Here is an 8689-nt window from a genome sequence, read left to right on the forward strand (position 1 = left end):
ATCTGGTTGATCTTCAGTCAACGTACCTATGCTTCCCCCTCCAGCTACTCTGTTATGGTTGTTCTCCTCTTCTGATTTTTAGGCCATTGTAGTATCTCCTGTACTATGATCAATGCTGGAAATGAAATTTGAGCACCTTCTGGGTGCCTTGCTTTGTTTAAAAAAAAGACATCGACGGGACAGGATAAGTCCGCCCTCCCCTCGGTCCCCTCGCCTCCCCGCTCCAATTCCCCCCTCTCCTCCTCACTAGTCACTTCCTTCTCCCCTCGCCAGAGCTCCTCGATGCCGGCACCACCTCTCCCCGCCGCCGCCCCGAGGGCTTGCCGTCTCCATGGACACGGCCACCAACCTCCTCTCTCTGTTTCGATGCTGCCCGAGCCGGCTCCCGCTCATGCGCGAGCTCCATGACCGCCGCGTCGGACCGCGTACCCGCTGCCGCGACCCACAGCAGCGGCCTCGCCCTCCACTTCTGCTCGCAGCTCGCCGTGCCTGCGTGCGTCCGACCACTTCCGGCCGGGGCCGCATCCACCCAACCCGCCGGCGCCCCGCCGTCCTCACCCCGCTCGCCACCACCTGCTTACGCCGCCCCTGCACGCGTTGTCCATCACCGTAGCCTGTCATCGCGCCCACGACCCCCCAGGACACACGCCCACCTCCTCATGGTCGCGCCCCGCCTGGCCTCTTGCCGCCGCTGCTCCACGGGCGACCATCCTCGCCGGGGCCGAGCCTGGCCGGCGCAGATCGCCGCTGCCCTCTGCTCGCCTGGTCAGTGTGCTCGCGCCTGTGGCCGCACGCCCACCCCTCGCGCCCGTTAGCCCGCCCCGGTAGCCCCTGTGAGTATGACACACGGGGCCCAGCCCCTGGATAAGATCAAAAATACTAATAATAATAATAACAATAAATGAATTAATTACTTAATTAACTTAATTAATTCTGATTAGTTATCCTAATTAACTAGATTAGTTAACTAAAACTGTTAGTTTAGTTAGTTCTATGGCAGAGCGACCCCACACGTCAGTTTGACCTACTTAATGCCCTGTTGACTGCTGATGTCATGCTGACATAACACTGAAGTAATAATTCTGTTTTTCGAATTATATTAAATAATAACAATATTAGAAAAGGTTTAGACTTTGAAAATTAATATAAAATAATCCGTAACTCGGATGAAAAAGTTTTATACAGGAAAATTGCTCAGAACAGCGAGATGAATCCGAATACGTAGTGCGTTCATCTACCACGCGCCCTAGCATAGCGAATATGCAACCTTCCCCCCTTCGGTTCTTTTGTCCGAATATGCCAAACACCGGGATACCTTCCTGGACGTTTCCCCCCTTCGCCAGTATAGCCTAGTACCATGTTAGGTCACACCTAGCACCGCTTTTTGTCTTGTCATGCATAGTATTGCACTTGTTTGCTCTGTATTTATTGTTTCTTCCCCTCTTCTCTCCGGTAGACCCCGAGACCGCTGTTGAGGCCACTGTGATCGACTACATCATCGACGACCCTTCTTCCCTTTCAGCAGAGCTTCTAGGCAAGCCCCCCCTTTGATCATCCCGATATCACCCATTCCAGTCTCTCATGCTTGCATTAGATTTTGCTACTACAATCGATCGTGAGTCTCTGCTTGTCTTCACAAGCCCCTAATACACTAAAGGTTTGGGTATTTGTTCTGAGTTGGCCTTTGGCCTTTACGCACTAACCACCACGCGAGAATAGTTATGGGCCTCGACGTCGTAGTATCAGCCGAAGCTTTGTTAGACGTCTAGTTCAGCATTGCGGCACAGCTGGGTCGGCACCATCCTGTAGTGGTGGAGCCTGGACCCTCCCTGCACGCAATGACGTGGAGTGCAACGAGCGATGGGCCCAAGACCCTAGAGTGCTTATGATGTAGACCGGCGGGGACCTCTTTACTGAGCCTGGGTAGGGCTACGACATGGTGATCTTCCGAGGCCGGGTATTGACACAGAAAAGTGTGTCCGACCAGAGTAATCAAGCATGTTGGGTAAACTGGTGCACTTCTGCAGGGAAGATTATCTATTAATAGCCGTGTCGATGGTAACGGATGTTCAGACTTTTATCCTGATCTATTACAACTAGAAATGGATACTTGAGGTATGTGGCTCCGGGATTGCTTTGTCGCAGGGACTCGAGGAAGGATCTCTGGGCGTTCATGTTACAACATGCTTGTTTAATACTAAAATGATATTCTTATCTTGTACATGCTGCAAGATGCTTGGAGCTACTTGAAGATGCTAGTCTCTGATAGGCTCGGCTTTCCTCTCTCATCTGGCACTCTGCAGTTTAGTCCACAGGTACAACCCTTCCATTTGATACCAATGCATACTTAGCATAGATCTGATGCTTGCGAGTACTTTGTATGAGTACTCACGGTTGCTTTGCTACCCCTTTTCCCCCTTTTTCTTCTTTCCGGTTGTTGCAACCAGTTGGTGGATCCCTGGAGCCAGATGCCACCGTCGACGGATACTACTACGTGGAGACCGTCGACAACCAGGAGTAGTTAGGAGGTCCCGGGCAGGAGGCCTTGCCACTTCAATCGTTGTTGCTTTTGTGCTAGCCTTCTTAAAGCATCGTTGTTTAACTTATGTATGTTTTCAGACTTTGTTGCTTCCCCTGGCTTGTCATATAAAAATTGTATTATTTTATTATGTGTCTAGAGTTGTGTTGTGATATCTTCCTGTGAGTTCATGATCTTGATCGTACACATTTGCATGTATGATTAGTGTACGATTGAATCGGGGGAGTTGTCGGTGTCAAAACCGGCGGATCTCGGGTAGGGGGTCCCGAACTGTGCGTCTAGGCAGATGGTAACAGGAGACAAGGGACACGATGTTTTACCCAGGTTCGGGCCCTCTTGATGGAGGTAAAACCCTACGTCCTGCTTGATTGATATTGATGATATGGATGTTACAAGAGTAGATCTACCACGAGATCAAGGAGGCTAAACCCTAGAAGCTAGCCTATGGTATGATTGTTGTTATTGTTGTTGTCCTACGGACTAAAACCATCCGGTTTATATAGACACCGGAGAGGGCTAGGGTTACACAGAGTCGGTTACAATGGTAGGAGATCTACATATCCGTATCGCCAAGCTTGCCTTCCACGCCAAGGAAAGTCCCATCCGGACACGGGACGAAGTCTTCAATCTTGTATCTTCATAGTCTGGGAGTCCGGCCGATGATGATAGTTCGGCTATTCGGACACCCCCTAGTCCAGGACTCCCTCAGTAGCCCCTGAACCAGGCTTCAATGACGACGAGTCCGGCGCGCATATTGTCTTCGGCATTGCAAGGCGGGTTCCTTCTCCGAATAATTTGTAGAAGATTGTGAACACCAAGATAGTGTCCGGCTCTGCAAAATAAAGTCCACATTCCACCGTAGAGAGAATAATATTTACACAAGTTCAATCTGCTGACGTATTTCGTGGCGCGACGTCACACCACAACCAAGCCTTTACTTGAATCATTTTTATTATACCGCCTCAACGCGTTTAGCGAAGCGATTTCCTTGGCACGTCTTGTCGAAGCAGAGATTGTGCTCCCCTTATTCCGGGATTCTCATTAATACGGACGTGGGTAACCCAACCGCGCCATTGATTGCGGCGCTTGGGAGAAAAGCGAGTTTTACCAGGCCGGTGGGGACGCATAGTTTCGTCTGCCCATATATAAGGGGATAAGGATCCACCCTTTTACCCGCGCCTTCTTCCTCCTTCGCTTATCCATCTCCGCGCACTCGAGCTCCAGCGCCCAAGTCCGCACATCTCGCCTCGACCTTCTCCAGCCATGTCCGGAGCGGGAGGCAAGTGGATGGCCTCCTCCGTTACGGAGGGGCACATCGAGAGGCTGCGCCGCGCCGGATACCTGTCCAGCGACATCGCGCACCGGCTCCCCAACAAGGGGCAGCTCATCCCCACCCCCAGGCCCCATGAGAGGGTGGTATTTCTTCCACATTTCCTCCGCGGACTGGGCTTCCCACTTCACCCCTTTGTCCAGGGGCTCATGTTCTACTACGGCCTGGATTTCCATGATCTGGCCCCAAATTTCATCCTCAACATCTCGGCGTTTATCGTCGTGTGCGAGGCTTTCCTCTGCATCCAGCCCCACTTGGGCTTGTGGCTCAAGATCTTCAATGTCAAGCCGAAGATCGTGAAGGGGAATCAAGCAGAATGCGGAGGCGCCATGGTGGGCAAGATACCCAACGTTACTTGGCTCGAGGGCGCCTTCGTGAAAACCATCAAGGGGTGGCAATCGGGGTGGTTCTACATCATCGAGCCGCGTGACCCTAAATGGGCAGCGGCCCCCGAATTCAGATCTGGCATCCCCACACGGCTCACCTCTTGGAAGGAGAGTGGCCTGACTTGGGGCAATTCAGAAGAGCTGACCGGACTCCAAGCCTGTATCCAGAAGCTGGTAGACAAGAAGCTCAAGCTTGTCAACATAGTCCAGGTCATGCTCATCCGCCGGATCCTCCCGTGCCAACAACGGGCCTTTAAACTGTGGGAGTTCGATCCGGCTCAGCACCGAACCTTGAGCAGGCTCTTCGACACTAGATACGAAGATGCCTGGAAGGTGCTTTTTAAGGGCGCCGAGGCCCCCGCATCCACTACCGAAGATCGCGGATTCCGCTCGCAGCGTCAGGCTGACGAGGTAAATGATTTTACCCTTTATGGGATACTTGTTTTTCATAGTTTGACTCTATGCAGGATCTAAACTCCCTTTCCTTTGAAAGGACTGGCTGAAGAAGGCCGAGCAGACTAACTGTCTGGCCCCCTTGCTAGAAGACCCAGTGGATGCCCATCTGGCGGGGCTGCTGGTTCTGGCACCCCATGTGGTGCCGGAGAAGAAGGCCAAGAAGGAGGCCACGGGTACTCGAAAGAGTTCCCGTTTTCAGGTGTCCGATGACTCCGAGGCGGAATCCTCCCCCGAGTACGAGGAGAAGAAGAAAAGGGCCTCTCCCCCAGCGGGGGGAGGGAAGAAAAGGAGGGCCTCCCCAACGAGGGAGGCCGAAGGGTCCAAGAAGGGAAGAACTCTTCCCCCGGACTGTTCTGCCAACGCCGGTGACGACGACGAGGATTGGCCTCCGAGGGCCAAGCCCATGGCGACATCGTAAGTATCCGGACTCCCGAATGACTTCATGATTTTTCTTTTCGCCACTTGGTGTCTTTCTAACGCCGCATACAACCCTGCAGTCCGCCCAAGGACGATCTTCCCGCTTCGTCGAGCGGGTCCTTGGGTTCGTCGGATGTGAACAACACTTCACTTCCAACCGCCTCTTCTCCCCGCGACGCTGACGACATCGAGGTGGGATCCCAGAGAGGGACCCATCCGGAGGAGGAGGACCCGGAGGTAGCACAGGGCAACCTCCTGGACTTCGTGCCGGACTCCGCACCGGAACCTGCAGTGGTTCCGGAGTCCGGCGGGCGGCCCCTTCGCAAGAAGGGCAAGACCGTGGCGCCGGCGGCCTCCGTCCAACCGGAGGCGCCGGATAACTTGCTGGAGGCGCTCAACGGCGCTTCCATCGAAGAGGAACACCGCACTGTCATGAGTGCGGTGATTCAAAAGGTCCAGCTCGCCAAAAGCGGGCTGACCGAAGCCTGCAGCAGCCTTCTATCAGGCTTTGAGGTAAGAATATTAATATATGTAAAATAGTACCGCATAGACAGTAGCCCCTGATGCTCGGTTCGGTGTTCGGAAAGAAAAGCCAGACTGAGGATCTAAAAAGATATACGCAGGAGTCATAAAAAATATGTCGATATGGGATTGCAGGCTACCCTGCTGACCTCTGCCGCACTGACTGCGGAGGTCAATGCTTTGAAGCAAAATCTCGAGCGGTCCGAGAACGAGCTCGGCCGTGCCAAGAAGCAACTCGAGGACAAAGAAGGTGAGTAGCACCTTATTAAATTTGTACCTTACAGAAAAGGATTGGGTTGCAAAAAGAATGACAAGGATAATGTGGGTATTAAAGGGGCCACAAACGAGGTGACGACCCTGAAGGAGGCAGTGTCCGTGGCCGAACGTAATGCGGCCGCGGAGCGCGCCGAGCGAGAGAAGCAGGAGGCGTGGGTGGCGGAGGTACGGCAAGAGCTCCAGGCTCTCGTGGAAAAACATGATAGTTTGGAGCGTGACTCGAAGACTCGAGAGTCCGAGCTTGCATCGGCTCTTGAGAGTGCCAAGGCCGCTAAGGCCGAAGCCTACAAGGCCCTCTAGGAAATTGAGGCATTGAAGAAAATAGCGTCGGGTAAGGCATTTTTCATGCAAAGCAAGCATGTGGATGTGGATTATGTGTTACTTACCCGAATTCGGAGCTCTCCAGGAGCGTTCGCAGATCTGCCCCGCAGCGTGTCCGATGCTGCCGCTTTCTACAGGGCCGAGGAGGGGAGCGCAACGGAGAAAGTCTTCTGGTCTCAGTATGCTGGGGTCGGACATCCGGTTCCCCTTAGCGACCAGCTGAAGCAGCTGGTCGAGCTCCACAAGGTGGCCGAACAGGCTATGAAGGGCCTCATAGTTCGCGTGTTGGCCCAATGAGGCCATGCCTGGGAGCTACTTCGGCCTGGTGCGGCGGCTGGTGGATGCGTGTCCATGGGTTGAGGTCATCAAGCGATCCGCCTGTATTGAAGGTGCCCGTCGGGCCCTTGCACGTGCTAAGGTGCACTGGGGCAAGATGGATGCTGAGAAGCTTGTGACGGACGCGCCACCGCCGGGCAAGGAGTATCGCACGCCCGAGATGTATTATAAGAGTGTTCTGAAGGGTGCCCGCACTATTGCGGGTGAGTGCTCCAATAATGTAATATTTGAGTAAACGCGCATTTTGTTATCCTGTGCGCAGAAAACTTTGTTCATATGCGCTAAGCAATGCTTGTTGATTTAAAATATTACCTTCTGTGCGGCTGTTTATCAAATCTGAGAGATGGCAAGTCGTCGGTTTCAGCCCCCATGCCACGAGTGCGGGGGTGTTCGGTATAAATTTGAGCACTCTTGTTCCCGTATTTGGGTCCATCTAGGGAGGCGCTCAACACGACGAACTAGGCAACCGGACTTATAATGCTTGAACACTCTCACTTAGCCATAGAATTCTATAATTTTAAATTTCGGCGAAGCCCCTAGTGTTCGGAAGACCGAATTTGGGGCACTATCCACGCCTGGGCCGGACAAAGCCGGTTCCTCGCTCTAAGCGGCATAAGTCTTTAGGGACTCGAAAAAACCTCTCGAACAGCGACCGGCTCTCGCCTCATCATGACGGTCAGTTTTAGCTTTCTCCACTGAGGCGTTAACCCAGCTCAACTGGGGCGCAATCGCAGTGGTTCTCCCAGTGCTACCTTAGCCGATACAACGGAACGTAAGGTACCAAAACATGGGAGCCGGGCAAACCCAACTATTGACCCAAGACATGATTCGGAGCTGATGCATATAATGCTATAAGTTCGGAGTGCCGCACTTGTGAAAGTGTTAGGACTTAGCACACCATGATGTGGGGAACATAAGCCCCTGGTGTTTTTAGCCGTACCAAAGTGTACAGATGCAACATGTCGCAAATGAACATATGTATAAGAAAGAAATGCAATTATAAGCAAAAAGGTGTTGCATTGTTTTATTCAAGAAGTACTGCTATGAATGCAGAACGATACAAATAGTGTGATAAGCAAGGGACGGGACTATTAAACATGTCCCTCTCCAGGGATAGGCTATGGAGTGGTGTATAAAACAGATTAAATGCTCGTAAGGGAGACCAACTGGATATTCGTCGCAGCCTTTCTCCTTCCCTGGCTGTTGCATCATGAGTTCGCCCAGTCTACTGCCGGACAGGGCCTCTGGTAAACGGAGTCCTGTGGGTAAGAAAAGAAAAAAGGAAAAAGAAAAAAAGAAATGACACACTTGGGAGCCCCTGATGTGGTTGAGCCGCATTCTGGGCCTGTCGTGGTCGTGCCCCTTCCCCTATGCCCATGGTATCTCCAGAGCGTAATGATGTACGCGAAGGACCAGTCTTGCGATCTTGCGAGGGCTGGGGTTGGGGTCGCATTGCTACGCATGCTCGGAACGCGCCAGGTGGTCTTGTTGTAGGTTACTTCGGGCGCGTTTGGCCGTATCCGGTCGCTTAACGGCCGGACTCGAGAATTGCCTTAAGAGGCTGCATTGTACTTCCGCCGCGAGAGCCGCTATATGTTCCTCCGTTCGGAGGGAGCGCTCGGTGTTTCCGTTGACCGTGATGACTCCTCGAGGGCCTGGCATCTTGAGCTTGAGGTATGCGTAGTGCGGCACCACGTTGAACTTTGCAAACACGGTCCGTCCGAGCAGAGCATGATACCCGCTGCGGAACGAAACTATGTCGAAGATTAACTCCTCGCTTCGGAAGTTATCCGGGGATCCGAAGACCACTTCCAGTGTGACTGAGCCCGTACAATTGTCCTCTGCACCTGGTATGACACCTTTGAAGGTCGTCTTTGTGGGTTTAATCCTTGAGGGGTCTATGCCCATCTTGCACACTGTGTCCTGATAAAGCAGGTTCAGGCTGCTGCCTCCGTCCATCAGGACTCTGGTGAGGTGAAATCCATCGATGATTGGGTCTAAAACCAATGCGGCGAATCCGCCGTGGCGGATGCTGGTGGGGTGGTCCCTTCGATCAAAAGTGATCGGGCAAGAGGACCATGGGTTAAACTTCGGGGCGACTGGCTC

This window comes from Triticum aestivum, chromosome 4A (genome assembly GCF_018294505.1).
Source record: "Triticum aestivum cultivar Chinese Spring chromosome 4A, IWGSC CS RefSeq v2.1, whole genome shotgun sequence".
NCBI classification, from domain to species: domain Eukaryota; kingdom Viridiplantae; phylum Streptophyta; class Magnoliopsida; order Poales; family Poaceae; genus Triticum; species Triticum aestivum.